Here is a 15162-nt window from a genome sequence, read left to right as displayed (position 1 = left end):
ATAAATGTCATTATAAAATATTTATAAAAAATATCAAAATTATATTCAAGTAGTGCAAATTGGAGGATAGATAGAATTGAATAAAGAAAGAGAAAGATTTTTCAAAGTGAGATTTAGATTTTGGAGTTGAATAGAGGAAGAAAAAAAAATTTGGTATGAGATTTAGGTTCGGAGTTGAATAGAAAAAGAGTAAAGATTTTTGACATGAGATTTAGAATTTCAGAGATAGATAGAGGAAGATCAAGGTGTGGAGGTTGCGTGCGATACCGAGAATGAAAATTATGTGTTTAGGGAAAAAATATTAAGGAAAAAAATTTAAGGAAAATACATATAAGAAAAGAAAGAGAATTGGTATATATAAAATTAAGAATTTTCTTTTAACAAAAATAAAAATAAGAAAAGAATGAAAACCGATATAAATAAAATTAATATTTTATAAGTTATTTAAAGAATAATTTATTTGACTAATAAATATTTATATTAAATAAATAAATTTAAATTTGAGATGTACAAAATAAAATTATATTAAGTAAATTATATATTTTAATTGTTATTTTTTAAAAAAAATATTGATCAATTTTAACTTTGATAAGAGTGGTTTACAGAATGGCTGCTAAAAGTGTACTGTTTGATAACTGTTATTAGAAATTAGAGCAATAGAAACAATTAGTAGCAGCGTTTAACATAGAACTGCTGCTAAATGTACCCAATATCAGTAGTTTCAAGATTGCTTTTAATAGTTGAATCATTAAGAGTGGCTTTAGCAACGGTTTATTCAAATCGGTGTTAGAACTATTCAACAAGAGTGACTGCAAAATCGTTCTAAAAAGGTAAGGCATTAGAAACGATTTAGTTCAAACTATTTCTATTGTTTGATTTTCAAGAGCGGTGTTAAAATCGCTCCTAATAAACCACCCCTATATGGGTATTTTTTTTTTGTAGTGGCATCAGACACGTTTTTCTGACACGTCCTTTCCAAGTATACTTTGAGGAGCGTGCACACTTCGAGAAGCGTGCACGCGCCTTCAGGGAGCCCTATATAAGGACCCCCAGATTTCGACGGAGGTATGCTCATTCTGCTACTATAGCTACAGTTTTCACTTCCTTCTTATTCTCTACTTCATTTCGCCGGAGATTTGACTTGAGCGTTGGACGGCCATCGCCGGGTAACCCCTTCCTGGCTCGGCATTGTGTTTGCAGGTCCACGTCAGCAGGAGATCCATGTCTTCAGAGTCTTCGACCAGTCAGCGAGAGTGCCACGCCCCCAACACCCACCACTCGGGCAGGATCAAATTTGGCGCCGTTTGTGGGAACGTACCTGCATCTGAGCCAAGCTGATGGAAGAAGCTGGACGATTGCATACCGTGACACTCTCTCAGGAGGAGCTCCACGCACTCATACAGGCGTAGGCTGCCAAGATAGTGGAACAGCAGCAGAAGGTGTTAGTCGAGCGGTTGGCGCAGCAAGCAACCTCGGCATCTGGTGGCCGAGCGTCGCAGGAGGGCCGACCAGAACAACTCTCTATTTGGGCGCAACAAAGGGCAGACCGGCACACCAGGTGACGCACCGCCCGCCCCGATTCCGTTCCACCGAGCTTTATTTCAGACGCCCTTCGAGATCGCGCAAGCCAATCAAGATCGGGGATCTTCATCCGACGAAGCACCCGTTCGAGACGCAAGAAAGGGAAAAGCGCCCCGAGCTGAGGCATCTCCTGAGCGAATCAATCGCTAATTCTCCAAGGCCATTCTGCAAGATTTCGCTCCCGAGGCACTACGCTCCCTTGGCTATTGGGGAGTATAATGGAACGACCGACCCGGACGATCATCTAAGTAAGTTCGATAATGCTGCTACTCTTCATCAATACACAGATGGAGTTAAGTGTTGAGTCTTCCTCACTACATTATCCGGCTTGGCACAAGGTTGGTTTCGAAGGTTGTCGGACGGGTCGATTCGGAGCTCCAAGTGTTGGGTTCGTCGGGCCGCGAAAACCGCTTTTTCGTGTCGCGGAAACCCCGAGTAACCCAAAGCCATGGATCTCGTGCAAAGATTCGGAAACAAAACTTTTTGAAAAACCTTTTTCTTGTACGAGTTTGTAAAAATTTTAGATCTACACTAAAGTTAAGATCATTACCCTTGATGCGCGCCCCACAAGATCGTCAAGTGTACGGTCCTCTAGAAGTATCCACACGGACACACTAGATGGAGGTGACCAAAAAACCAAGGTGTGCTAGCACCTATGTGGTTCGGCCAAGGAAGGAGGAGAGGGAGAGAGCAAGAAGAACTCTCTAGGAGGAAGAAGAAGGAATGAATGATGGAATAATTTTCAAAATGAAAATCCTTCTCCACATTCAAGTGGCTGACCACCTTCACATGTGTAACTCCCATTTCCACATTAAGTGCAATTAATGTGGAGCCATTAAAGAGTTATAACCCCTATGAGGTGGCACTCTAGGATGATGTGGATCAATACTATTGGTCCACATCTTGTCACCTCACTAAATGACATTGCAACAAGTGTAACTCCTCATTTAATGTGTGGCCACATTAAATGCTATGGAGGCTTGTAACCTCCATGAGGTGGCACACGTTGATGATGTGGAGCAATTCTATTGGTCCACATCTTGCCAACTCACTAGTGATGTGGCAAAAAGTCAAGTCAAACATGACTTTTTCTCTTCCTCTCAAATCAAGTCAAACTTGATCAAATCTCTCTCATGGTTGATCTAATCCAACCATATGATTCAAGCCAACTTAATATAATGAATCTAATTCATTAAATTAAATTGATTTAATAAGTCATAATCTAAATTAGACTCATTGAACACATGAATCAACTTGAGTCGAACTCAAGTTAGCCCAATTAGGATTACTCTTAATCCAATTTGATTCATCAAATGAATCTAATCCTCTTGGTTCATCATATGAACATAATCTCCATCTAATTGTCCTAAGTGTGTGACCCTATAGGTTCTTGTAACGTTGGCAATGCCCTAAACTCATTTAGGAGCATAAGTAATGAGCGGTATCTAGCAACACATCATTACTACCCAAGTTACAAGAATGTCGAGATCCGACATCACCTTGTGACTACCAATTGTGACTCCTCACAAAATATGTGACATTGTCCTTCTATCCTAGACATCTAGATTGATCAATATGAGGCATAGACCGTGTCATCCTCTAATCAATCTAAATCTTGAACTCCAAGTAGACTCACTCGATCAAATGAGCTCAACATCTAATGTTGACTCATTTGGGCATGGTCATGCACTTCGTGGTCTAACTCTATCAAGAATATTGATGTCGCTCCCGTCATATGGGGGGATAGATCCCATCTACATCACTCACATCCCTCTGCATAATTTGTTACATACCCAGTAATCGCTTTTATAGTCCACCCTGTTACGGGTGACGTTTGACGAAACCAAAGTACATAACTCCTTATGTAGGGATCCATGGTGACTTCAGGTCTAAGGACTAATAGTCATACTAATAGCCACATGAGAAAGTATATGACACTCATATAACGATCCATGATACTTTCTCATGGCGGGTCATTCAGTATACATTCTCCAATGTATACCCATGTGTCAGCTTGATATCTCTATATCCATGACTTGTGAGATCAAGTCATCGAACTGACCTACATGCTAGTCTTATTGCATTAACATTGTCCCTGAATGTTAATACTCGACTAGGAATGATTTAGAGTAGTGTTCCCTATATCATCTCACTATCGATTCAACCAATCGATTGATATAGGTAAGAACCTTTCTACTCTAGGACGTTACTATACTTATTTTATCTGGCACTGATACAAATAAGCATAATAACCAAAAACCAAATGCCTTAATATATATACATGAATATGATATACATGAGTCCATACAATCATCAAATGATTAGCTCTAGGGCTCTAACTAACAATCTCCCACTAGCACTAGTGCCAATCAGTATAGGTTCTAAGGCCTAATGACCTAGTGTGACCATCATGCTTCCTCTGTGCCAAAGCCTTGGTCAAGAGATCTGCGATGTTAGCTTCTATAGATACTCTGCAAATCTTCACATCTCCTCTATCGATAATCTCTCGAATAAGATGGAAACGTTGTAGAACTGCTGTGAACTCTGCCAGCTCATAGCACTACCATTCAAGTAGAATACGAACCCTGACTGCGATCTATAGTCATCCTGGTCGGTCTGGAAGCTAGCATTACTATAACCCTTTACAGCTAGCTTGTCATTGCCTCCATATATCAAGAAATATTCTTTAGTCCTTCTTAAGTACTTAAGAATATTCTTGACCGCTATCCAGTGACTTTCACCTGGATCTGACTGGTATCTGCTCAAAGCATACGAGACATCAGGTCGAGTACATAGCATGGCGTGCATGATCGATCCTATAGCTGAGGCATAAGGGATCTGATCCATGCGGTCTCTCTCTTCTCCAAAAGAGGGACCTTGAGTCTTCAAAAGACTCACGCCATGTGATATCGGCAGAAATCCCTTCTTGGAGTTCTGCATGGCAAACCGTAGGAGTACCTCGTCAATGTATGTACTCTGACTTAGGCCAAGCAATCTCTTAGATCTATCTCTATAGATCTGTATCCCTAGAATGCGGGATGTCTCACCTAAGTCCTTCATTGAGAAGCAACTCCCTAGCCAGGTCTTGACAGACTGAAGCATAGGGATGTCCTTCCCAATGAGTAGTATGTCATCCACATACAATATGAGGAAGACAACTATATCCCCTATAACCTTCTTGTAGACACAAGGTTCATCTTCGTTCTTGATGAAACCAAACTGTTTGATTGCATCATCGAATCGAAGATTCCAGCTCCGAGATGCTTGCTTTAGTCCATATATGGACCTATGCAGCTTGCATACTCTACTAGTATGTTGTGGATCTACAAAACCCTCAGGTTGTGTCATGTACACATCCTCGAGTAGGTTTCCATTCAGAAATGCGATTTTGACATCCATCTGCCATATCTCATAGTCATGGTAGGCTGCAATAGCAAGCATGATCCGAATGGACTTAAACATCGCTACTGGAGAAAAGGTTTCATCATAATCAATACCATGAATCTGCTTGAAACCTTTAGCTACCAAGCGACCCTTATAGATAAGTCCATCCATGTCAGTCTTTCTCTTAAAGACCCACTTACACCCAATGGGTTTTACCCCTTCAGGTGGATCAACCAAAGTCCATACTTGGTTGGTGTACATGGAATCCATCTCGGATCTCATGGCCTCTAGCCATTTCTCAGAATCTGGTCTCGTCACAGCTTCTTGATAGGTGGTAGGCTCATCCTCTATGAGTACAACGTCATCATGGTCAGACAAGAGAAATGAATATCTCTCAGGCTGACGACGTACCCTATCAGACCTGCGAAGAGGTATGTCTACTTGAACCGGTTGTTGTTCCTCAACTCTTTGTGGAACAACATCATCCACAACACTTTGTGGTTCCAGTTCAATTTCCATTGAGGCATCAGTGCTATTGTTCGCATCTTGAACTTCTTCAAGATCGAACGTGCTCCCACTAGTCTTTCTAGAAACAAAATCCCTTTCTAGAAAGACCCCAGTCTTTGCCACAACTACCTTGTGCTGACTGGGAATGTAGAAGTAATATCCCTTAGTTTCCTTGGGATATCCGATGAAATAGCACTTGTCGGATTTGGGTCCTAATTTGTCTGAGACTTGACGTCGTACGTAAGCCTCACAGCCCCAAATCCTCATGAAAGACACCTGGGCATCTCTCCCAGTCCATATCTTATATGGTGTCTTTATCACGGCCTTGGATGGAACTCGGTTGAGAATGAAAGCTGCCGTGTCTAGAGCATATCCCCATAGATATGTCGGAAGATCTGTGTGACTCATCATAGATCGTACCATATCTAATAAGGTACGATTCCTCCTTTCGGATACATCATTCCACTGTGGTGTTCCAGGAGGAGTGAGTTGAGATAAAATCCCACACTCAGCTTAGTAGTCACGAAACTCATGGCTTAAGTATTCACCACCTCGATCTGATCGAAGTATCTTAATACTCTTGCCAAGCTGGTTCTGTACTTCATTCTTGAATTCTTTGAACTTTTCAAAGGATTCAGATTTATGTGTCATCAAATACACATAACCATATCTACTAAAGTCATCAGTAAATATGATGAAGTACCTATAACCGCCTCTAACAACGACATTGAAAGGGCCACATACATCACTATGTATGAGTCCTAACAAATCAGTCGCTCTTTCGCTGTGCCCACTAAAAGGAGTCTTGGTCATCTTGCCTCGTAGGCATGACTCGCATATCTCATATGATTCAAAATCAAATGAGTCCAGCAAACCATTCTTATGGAGCTGGGATAAGCGCTTGTCATTTATATGACCTAAGCGACAGTGCCAGAGATAGGTGTGGTTCATATCGTTCAATTTGAACCTCTTGGTACTAACGTTATAGATAGGGCTCTCTAGATCTAGAATATAGAGTCCGTTTATCAGAGGTGCTATAATAGAACATATCGTTTAAATAGGCAGAACAACATTTGTTCTTTATTATAACGAGAATCCTTTCTTGTCCAAACAAGAAACCGATATAATGTTCTTAGTCAAGGCACATAACAACAATCATCTAATTCTAAAACAAGCCCGGAGGAAGAGATAGATGATAAGTTCCTACAGCAATAGCAACAACTCGTGCTCCATTGCCTACTCGTAGTCTATCTCACCCTTCATCAATGCCCTGCTATTCCTCGGGCTTGTACATTAGTACAAATGTGCGAAGCACATCCTATCTAATACCCACGATGAAGAAATAGAGGTTGACTTCTATAACATGTATACCTGAAGTAGAAATCTTATTTCTCTTCTTCTTAAGATCTTCGGTATTCTTTGGAGTTCCTCTCGGGCCTTGCTTGTCCTTGATATAGGTGACAAAGATGCTCAACCATATCGTAGCGCCCATCAACTCATGTTGCTTCGAAGCAGAGTTCATGGTCACGAGCATAAGACAGACACATCTAATCGTCATCTTGATGCTTCTTGTAAGCATCTCGATCAGCTCGCGTGGCGGTACGTATAGTTTACGTTCTGAGTGAGAACTATTCTCAAATTCTTGTCAAATTCGCTCGTTGAACTTGTCCTTCTCAAGGATAGATCGCAGGGAGAAGGAATTCGTGTTCGACGACATGGTTATCTACAACAGAAAATTTGCAGAAATAAATATCATATTCTTTTAAAATCATTTAATTAGGCCTTTAACTAAATGATGCTCCCACTGAATATTATAATTCTTGTGGGACAAGATCCACATCATACTAACCCTTGAGTTAGCTTTGGCTAATACGCCCAAGGCTTAGTATGATCGGTAGGTAACGATTACCAATTACATCTCTATGCAACTCTTGTTTATAGGATCAAGATCCATATTTATATTAAAACTCGAGTTAGCTTTGGCTAATACGCCCGAGAGTTAATATAAACGTGATTTTGTCCTACCTTTCCAACTATTGGAAGAATGCCTATAGTTGACTCGATCCAACCGAGTAACTAGGAATACTCAATCTAATTGAGTTTGTATTCACCCATGCGTTGATAGGCGGGACTAAGATTGTCCCTCCGTACCCTACCAAGATAATATGTATTGCTCTGCTTTGGCAGATACATGTGATCGAGGTAGTGATAGGTATCACGGCACGGTTAGGCATTTACAGTTGGTTTGATCTAGATCTAATCTAATCGAGAAGGATGCATCTTGTGCACGACTTAGATCTAATCTAATCGCAAGGGTGCATCATGTGCACGACTTAGATCTAATCTAATCGTTAAGGCACTAATTAATTAATTAATTATTAAACATGCATCAGATACATAACAATTAATTAATTAATCTATTTGTGATTTAGTCATGGCCCTACTACGATCTTCTCAAGCCAATGAGAAGATCGAATGGTCAACCTAGGGTCAACAGCTTCTCCAAGCTCCTCCCTTTGACCACCTTGTGTTGCTCGTGCCCGCCTCGGAACTCCGTCTCGTGTGAACCCTCCACCGCTCCAATTTGTACATTACAATTTGAAACTCGAGTTACATTCGAGTCTAAATCTAATTTATAACAAGAATATAAGAGAAGGCACGACGCGCAGGTCGCGAATAAATAAAAACATACAACACGCACAAACACATAACGGCACGCAGGCCGTATTATGAATTACAACACAACCAATCATATTGGGTTTTTGGGCCATGACTATCACAAAATTAATATATAATTCAAAATTATATATTTTCATAATTTTCTATAATTTTAAAATTAATTTTTTAAAATTTATCGAGTAAAATTTCGGTCCCGTTTAGCGGTTTGAGCGCAATCGAACGGATCCTTGCGGGGCCAGGGCAGCGCCTTACCCGCGATCTAACCATCGCGAGGGTTCCTTTGCGATCCAACAGCGCCTTAAACCCGCTGTCCCAAAACGATTTGGGCGAGACATTGCCGTTTGGAAAAATCTTCCGGATTCGTTTTAGCGATTTGGTGCAATCGCAAGCAAATCCTTGCGGGGTTAGGGCGATCTACCCACGATCTAACCATCGTGAGTTGCTCCTTTGCGATCTAATGGCACCGACCCGCTGTCCCAAACGGATTTGGGGCAAAAAGCCGTTTAAAGAAAACTTTCCGCTAGCCGAAAATGTCGAGACACTTGTGCTTCGCTTCTGAAAAATTACTCATAAAAACTCTAAAACTCAATTTTACAGAAAATCACAGAAGGTATATTTTCATATTTTCATAAAAATACAAACGAACTCGTACAAGTCTTTGCACATGGCTCTGATACCGCGTCGCGGAAACCCCGAGTCACCCAAAGCCATGGATCTCGTGCAAAGATTCGGAAACAAAACTTTTCGAAAAACCTTTTTCTTGTACGAGTTTGTAAAAATTTTAGATCTACACTAAAGTTAAGATCATTACCCTTGATGCGCGCCCCACGCGAATCCCGCTCGTCCAAATGGTGCCGGATCTCAAGACCGTCAAGTGTACGGTCCTCTAGAAGTATCCACACGGACACACTAGATGGAGGTGACCAAAAAACCAAGGTGTGCTAGCACCTATGTGGTTCGACCAAGGAAGGAGGAGAGGGAGAGAGCAAGAAGAACTCTCTAGGAGGAAGAAGAAGGAATGAATGATGGAATAATTTTCAAAATGAAAATCCTTCTCCACATTCAAGTGGCCGGCCACCTTCACATGTGTAACTCCCATTTCCACATTAAGTGCAATTAATATGGAGCCATTAAAGAGTTGTAACCCCCATGAGGTGGCACTCTAGGATGATGTGGATCAACACTATTGGTCCACATCTTGCCACCTCACTAAATGACATGGCAACAAGTGTAACTCCTCATTTAATGTGTGGCCACATTAAATGCTATGGAGGCTTGTAACCTCCATGAGGTGGCACACATTGATGATGTGGAGCAATTCTATTAGTCCACATCTTGCCAACTCACTAGTGATGTGGCAAAAAGTCAAGTCAAACATGACTTTTTCTCTTCCTCTCAAATCAAGTCAAACTTGATCAAATCTCTCTCATGGTTGATCTAATCCAACCATATGATTCAAGCCAACTTAATATAATGAATCTAATTCATTAAATTAAATTGATTTAATAAGTCATAATCTAAATTAGACTCATTGAACACATGAATCAACTTGAGTCGAACTCAAGTTAGCCCAATTAGGATTACTCTTAATCCAATTTGATTCATCAAATGAATCTAATCCTCTTGGTTCATCATATGAACCTAATCTCCATCTAATTGTCCTAAGTGTGTGACCCTATAGGTTCTTGTAACGTTGGCAATGCCCTAACCCATTTAGGAGCATAAGTAATGAGCGGTATCTAGCAACACATCATTACTACCCAAGTTACAAGAATGTCGAGATCCGACATCACCTTGTGACTACCAATTGTGACTCCTCACAAAATATGTGACATTGTCCTTCTATCCTAGACATCTAGATTGATCAATATGAGGCATAGACCGTGTCATCCTCTAATCAATCTAAATCTTGAACTCCAAGTAGACTCACTCGATCAAATGAGCTCAACATCTAATGTTGACTCATTTGGGCATGGCCATGCACTTCGTGGTCTAACTCTATCAAGAATATTAATGTCGCTCCCGTCATATGGGAGGGATAGATCCCATCTACATCACTCACATCCCTCTGCATAATTTGTTACATACCCAGTAACCTTTATAGTCCACCCAGTTACGGGTGACGTTTGACGAAACCAAAGTACATAACTCCTTATGTAGGGATCCATGGTGACTTCAGGTCTAAGGACTAATAGTCATACTAATAGCCACATGAGAAAGTATATGACACTCATATAACGATCCATGATACTTTCTCATGGCGGGTCATTCAGTATACATTCTCCAATGTATACCCATGTGTCAGCTTGATATCTCTATATCCATGACTTGTGAGATCAAGTCATCGAACTGACCTACATGCTAGTCTTATTGCATTAACATTGTCCCTGAATGTTAATACTCGACTAGGAATGATTTAGAGTAGTGTTCCCTATATCATCTCACTATCGATTCAACTAATCGATTGATATAGGTATGAACCTTCTACTCAAGGACGCTATTATACTTAGTCTATTTGGCACTAATACAAATAAGTATAATAACCAAACAAATGCCTTTCTTAATATACAAGAATATGATATACATGAGTCCATACAATCATCAAATGATTGGCTCTAGGGCTCTAACTTACACCAAGGACTTCCGAACGGCTTTCCTCCACCACTTCGCGAGCAGCAGGCGCTATTAGAAGACTAGTGTTAGTCTGTTCTCCATGAAGAAAGGGCCAAGAGAGACTTTCTGGGCCTACATTCAACGATTCAACCAAGCGACCATGGACATCCCCACGGTCTCGTCTGAGACCATGATGCATACCTTCACCCAAGGGCTCATCGACGGGGACTTCTTCCGCTCGATCATCAGGAAGTTGCCCCGTGACTACGACCATATGCTGAAGAAGGTCAGCGAGTATATCAACGTAGAGGAAGCTCAGGTGGCTAGAAGGAAGGAGGCGCCGTCAGAACCATCAGCGCTGATCAAGCGAAGACCGTCTGTAACGACCCGGCCCTCTTGGCCCATTTGGCGGCCCATTTGGCGACCCTCGGGTCGTCGACCGTCGGCCCTTATGTCGTCGGCCCATTTGGCGACCTCTCATGTCGTCGACCGACGACCCTTGGCCGTGTCGTTACTCACTAGGACTTTCCACCCCTGGTCAGTGGATTTTTGCCTCCCCCAGGATTCGAACTCTAAACCTCCAGGCTTAAGTATTAGAGTTTATGAATCCTGGTAACCAAGTGAGATCTAAATTGTCACGCCCTAGAGGAGTCCCTGTCCGAGAAAAAATTTCGGCAGCATCTCCCCTGTATGGTGGACAATCTGAAACTTTTCTACATCTCATATACCTCAGCCACAGGCGGCTGGAATAATAACAGAAAATAAAATCAATCACCACGCAGTTTATATATGTATTCAGCCTTTGGCTGTCACAACCACGCAGTTAATAAAATAAACAACATAGTAATACTCTGACTCGAAATCAACCCTACTCAACTACACTCGTAAAGCCCAAATCCGATTTTTCTTACCTCTTCTGCCGTCCAGGCAGGCATGTAGTAGTATAAAATCGAAGACAAATCCATCAACGAGACAAATTATATAATATCTAAGTATTCAACATCCAAATCCAAATATAGTCAAGTGAGAATCAAAAACAATACAAACGATAGCAAATAGCTGGAGGTCTGCTGGGGACTAGCAACTGGAACTCCCTCCTGACAGCATCAACCTGAAAATAACAACAATGGAGGCAGGGTGAGTCCAACACTCAGCAGGTACAGTTGATATGCAAAGTAAAGAAATAACACTTAGCACTAATCATGCGTACAGTCTCCTGACAATAATAAAGATAGATGCAAATCGAAGAGAACAGGAGAGAAACAGTCCGAAAGGTATAGAAGACCTGTATGCATGTCAATCAAGGTATCCAAGCAATGTGCAGCATATAAGTGCAACAAACACAAACACAAACAATAAATGCATCATGCATATGATGCCAATGTCATGGTCACCCCTGACGCCAGTCAGCCAACTCACAACAAAAGTGGGACCAAGTGGGTAGGGCTGTGACAACCGTGCACTCTGCATCACTACTCCCGATGAGTGACCGAGTGGACGGGATGTCGGAGTACATACGTACTCTACCCCAAATCATAGCGCAATGCTCTCATCTCCCGGTACACTGTGACGGGGAGGGATCTCTAACGTGCTACACGCTACGTCACACTACCCATGAGCGGACCAACGGAGCACCGGAAGAGCCAAACTGACGTGCTACCACGCTGTGTCCCGCTACCCATGAGCGTCACAACGGAGCACCGAACAGTGATGAAACTGGCAAAGTGCTCGACAATAAAGGAGCAATCAATCACTCAGCATGCAATCATGCGAATGGTGCATGTCACTAAACATGGTAATATACTAAACCAATCTCTGGACATATCATAATGTGCACCAAGGCGAATGAATCATATCAAGGTAGCTGATCATATAAGGTATCAAACCTAGGTCCTGACATGGTAAAATATGGTTATATCACTACCCATGAGCATGTGGAATCAGGTACATATCCATACAAGATGTAAACAAACAATCAATCAACAGGTAGCATGTATTGGGCAGTGATTAACCGAAACAAGTAAGAAACACAATTAATGCATCTTGTTAATTTAATTACTAATCATATCAAAGACAATAAGTCAAAAGTACCCGCCTCCGAAAATAGAAAGGTCCAATCAGACTCCGAGATACTCGTCTCGCGTCAAAGCCCTGTAATACCAATAGATATACTTTTATTTAGCTACATTCATAAAAATAGCTAAATAAAATCTAAAAAAACTAATTTAGGGAAAAACCCTAATCATATAACCTCAATTACCTAATTAAATCTAATAGTTAACTAGGGTTAGTAACTTAATCCCCAATTAACTCATTAGATTAGAAATCCAAACTTAATTCCACTACACAAATAGATTTAAAGGTAAACCTAAAACTAATTCTAGTAACAAATTCTTTCTTTTCTTCACAGTACACATTCTTACCTTTGCTCTTGATCTAAAACCCCTGGCAATGTTTGTTTGAGTGCTGCCAGCATGAAACACCACTAGAACCAAGATCACTTCCAACAAATCCTCACTGGTTAGGATCAGAAGAAGAGATCAAGCAGTGACGATTACAAATCAAAGAATATACCTCGATCAAGCTGCTGTTCTACTGCTGACTGAATGCTACCAGAACCCCATAGAACACAGAACTTCACCTCACCACCATGCCTTCTAGACTCTACCCGATAGCTCAAGAACACATCCTCCTCTTCAACTGAATCCCCACAGAACAGAACTTCACTCTTCTTCTCCAATTCCGTGGCCTCAATCCTCAACACCCTAGGGCATCTACAAGCCGACGGTCGGATCGGCAGCGGCGCTGTGCAAAGGCTAGGGCACAGGGGAGGTCGGCGGTGGCAGAGTTGCCGGCGCTTGGAGAAGAAGATAATCGGCAACAGCTTCGGGTGGAGGGAAGAAAGGAAGAGAAAGTGGCCGATTGCGTCGCCGGCGGCTAGGGCTTCAGCTCCGATCTAGGGCAGAGGCGTCGGGCGCTGTGGTGGCGTCGGGTGAGGCTCGGGCAGAAGAAATAGAAGGAGAAGAAGTGGCCGAGGGTTTTGTGCTCTCGGGGAGGAGGAACCGCCGGCCGGCGGTTAGGGTCGGCGTCGGGCGCGAGAGAAGAAGAGAGCTCGGGTCGGCGTCGAGAGAAACCGGAGGAAAAGAAAAATAAGAAAAGAAAATAAAGAAAAGAAAATATAAAGGAAAAGAAAACTTTTCCTCGTTAAAATGGGTCGCCTAAACAGGCTTTTCTGGACCCTGTTTTTATCCCCGTGAACTCGTCCCTACGAGCTCCGAAAAATTCCCGAAAAATTTCTAAAAATTCCGGAAAATTTCCTTATTAATAATTGTCATTTTTCCGATATTTTACATTCTCCTCCACTAATAAAAATTTGGTCCTCAAATTTCGTTATCTTCCATCAGCAAGTACTAACAACAGACAGCAAGTATAAATGCTGAACGGTAAACTAAATCACATACCTCAAGTGAAAAGATGGGGATATCGAGCTCGGATCGTATCCTCAAGCTCCCAAGTAGCCTCCTCATCCGAATGATGCTGTCATCCGACTTTAACCAACCGGATAGTCTTGTTCCGCAACTGACGCTCTTTCCGGTCGAGAATCCGTACCGGAACCTCCTCATAAGTAGCATCAGGCTGAACTGGAACTGGAATATCTGCCAGCACATGTGTCAGGTCGGGCACGTATCTCCTCAACATAGATACGTGGAATACCTCATGTACGCCTGACAGAGACGGTGGTAGTGCCAGTCTGTAAGCTACCGCTCCGATCCTCTCCAAGATCTCGAAAGGACCAATGTACCGCGGAGCTAGCTTACCCCTGAGGCCAAATCTCTTCACCCCTTTCGTGGGTGAAACTCGTAGAAATACATGGTCGCCAGCAGAGAACTCTAAGGGTCTCCGACTCCGGTCAGCATAACACTTCTGGCAGTCTTATGCCTCTGACATCCTCTGTCTGATAATATGGACCACTTTGCCTCACGTTGAGCTCTATGAGGTCTCAACAACTGGGTCTCTCGGATTCTCGTCCTGATCGACGACTGAGCAACTATGGTAACAAGAATACCCTGCGCTGCTCCTCAATGTCTAACTCAGAGAAATCCTGAATCAAATCTGTGACCACAAATCGGTGGCAAGCTAAAGTCCCTCTGGACCTCTAGCTAAGTGCATCGGTAACCACATTAGCTTTTTCCCAGGTGATAGCTAATGGTACAATCATAATACTTCAGGAACTCCATCTATCTCCTCGGTCGAAGATTAAGTTCCTTCTGAATGAACAGATATTTGAGACTCCGATGGTCAGTGAGAATCTCAATGTAATATCATACAGGTACTGCCGCCAAATCTTCAGGGCAAAAATAACAGCGGCCAACTCCAGATCATGAACTGAGTATTTTC

The sequence above is a fragment of the Zingiber officinale genome, chromosome 6B (genome assembly GCF_018446385.1).
Source record: "Zingiber officinale cultivar Zhangliang chromosome 6B, Zo_v1.1, whole genome shotgun sequence".
Lineage (NCBI taxonomy): Eukaryota > Viridiplantae > Streptophyta > Magnoliopsida > Zingiberales > Zingiberaceae > Zingiber > Zingiber officinale.
The sequence above is the reverse complement of the archived record's forward strand: the minus strand, read 5'-3'. Positions refer to the sequence as shown.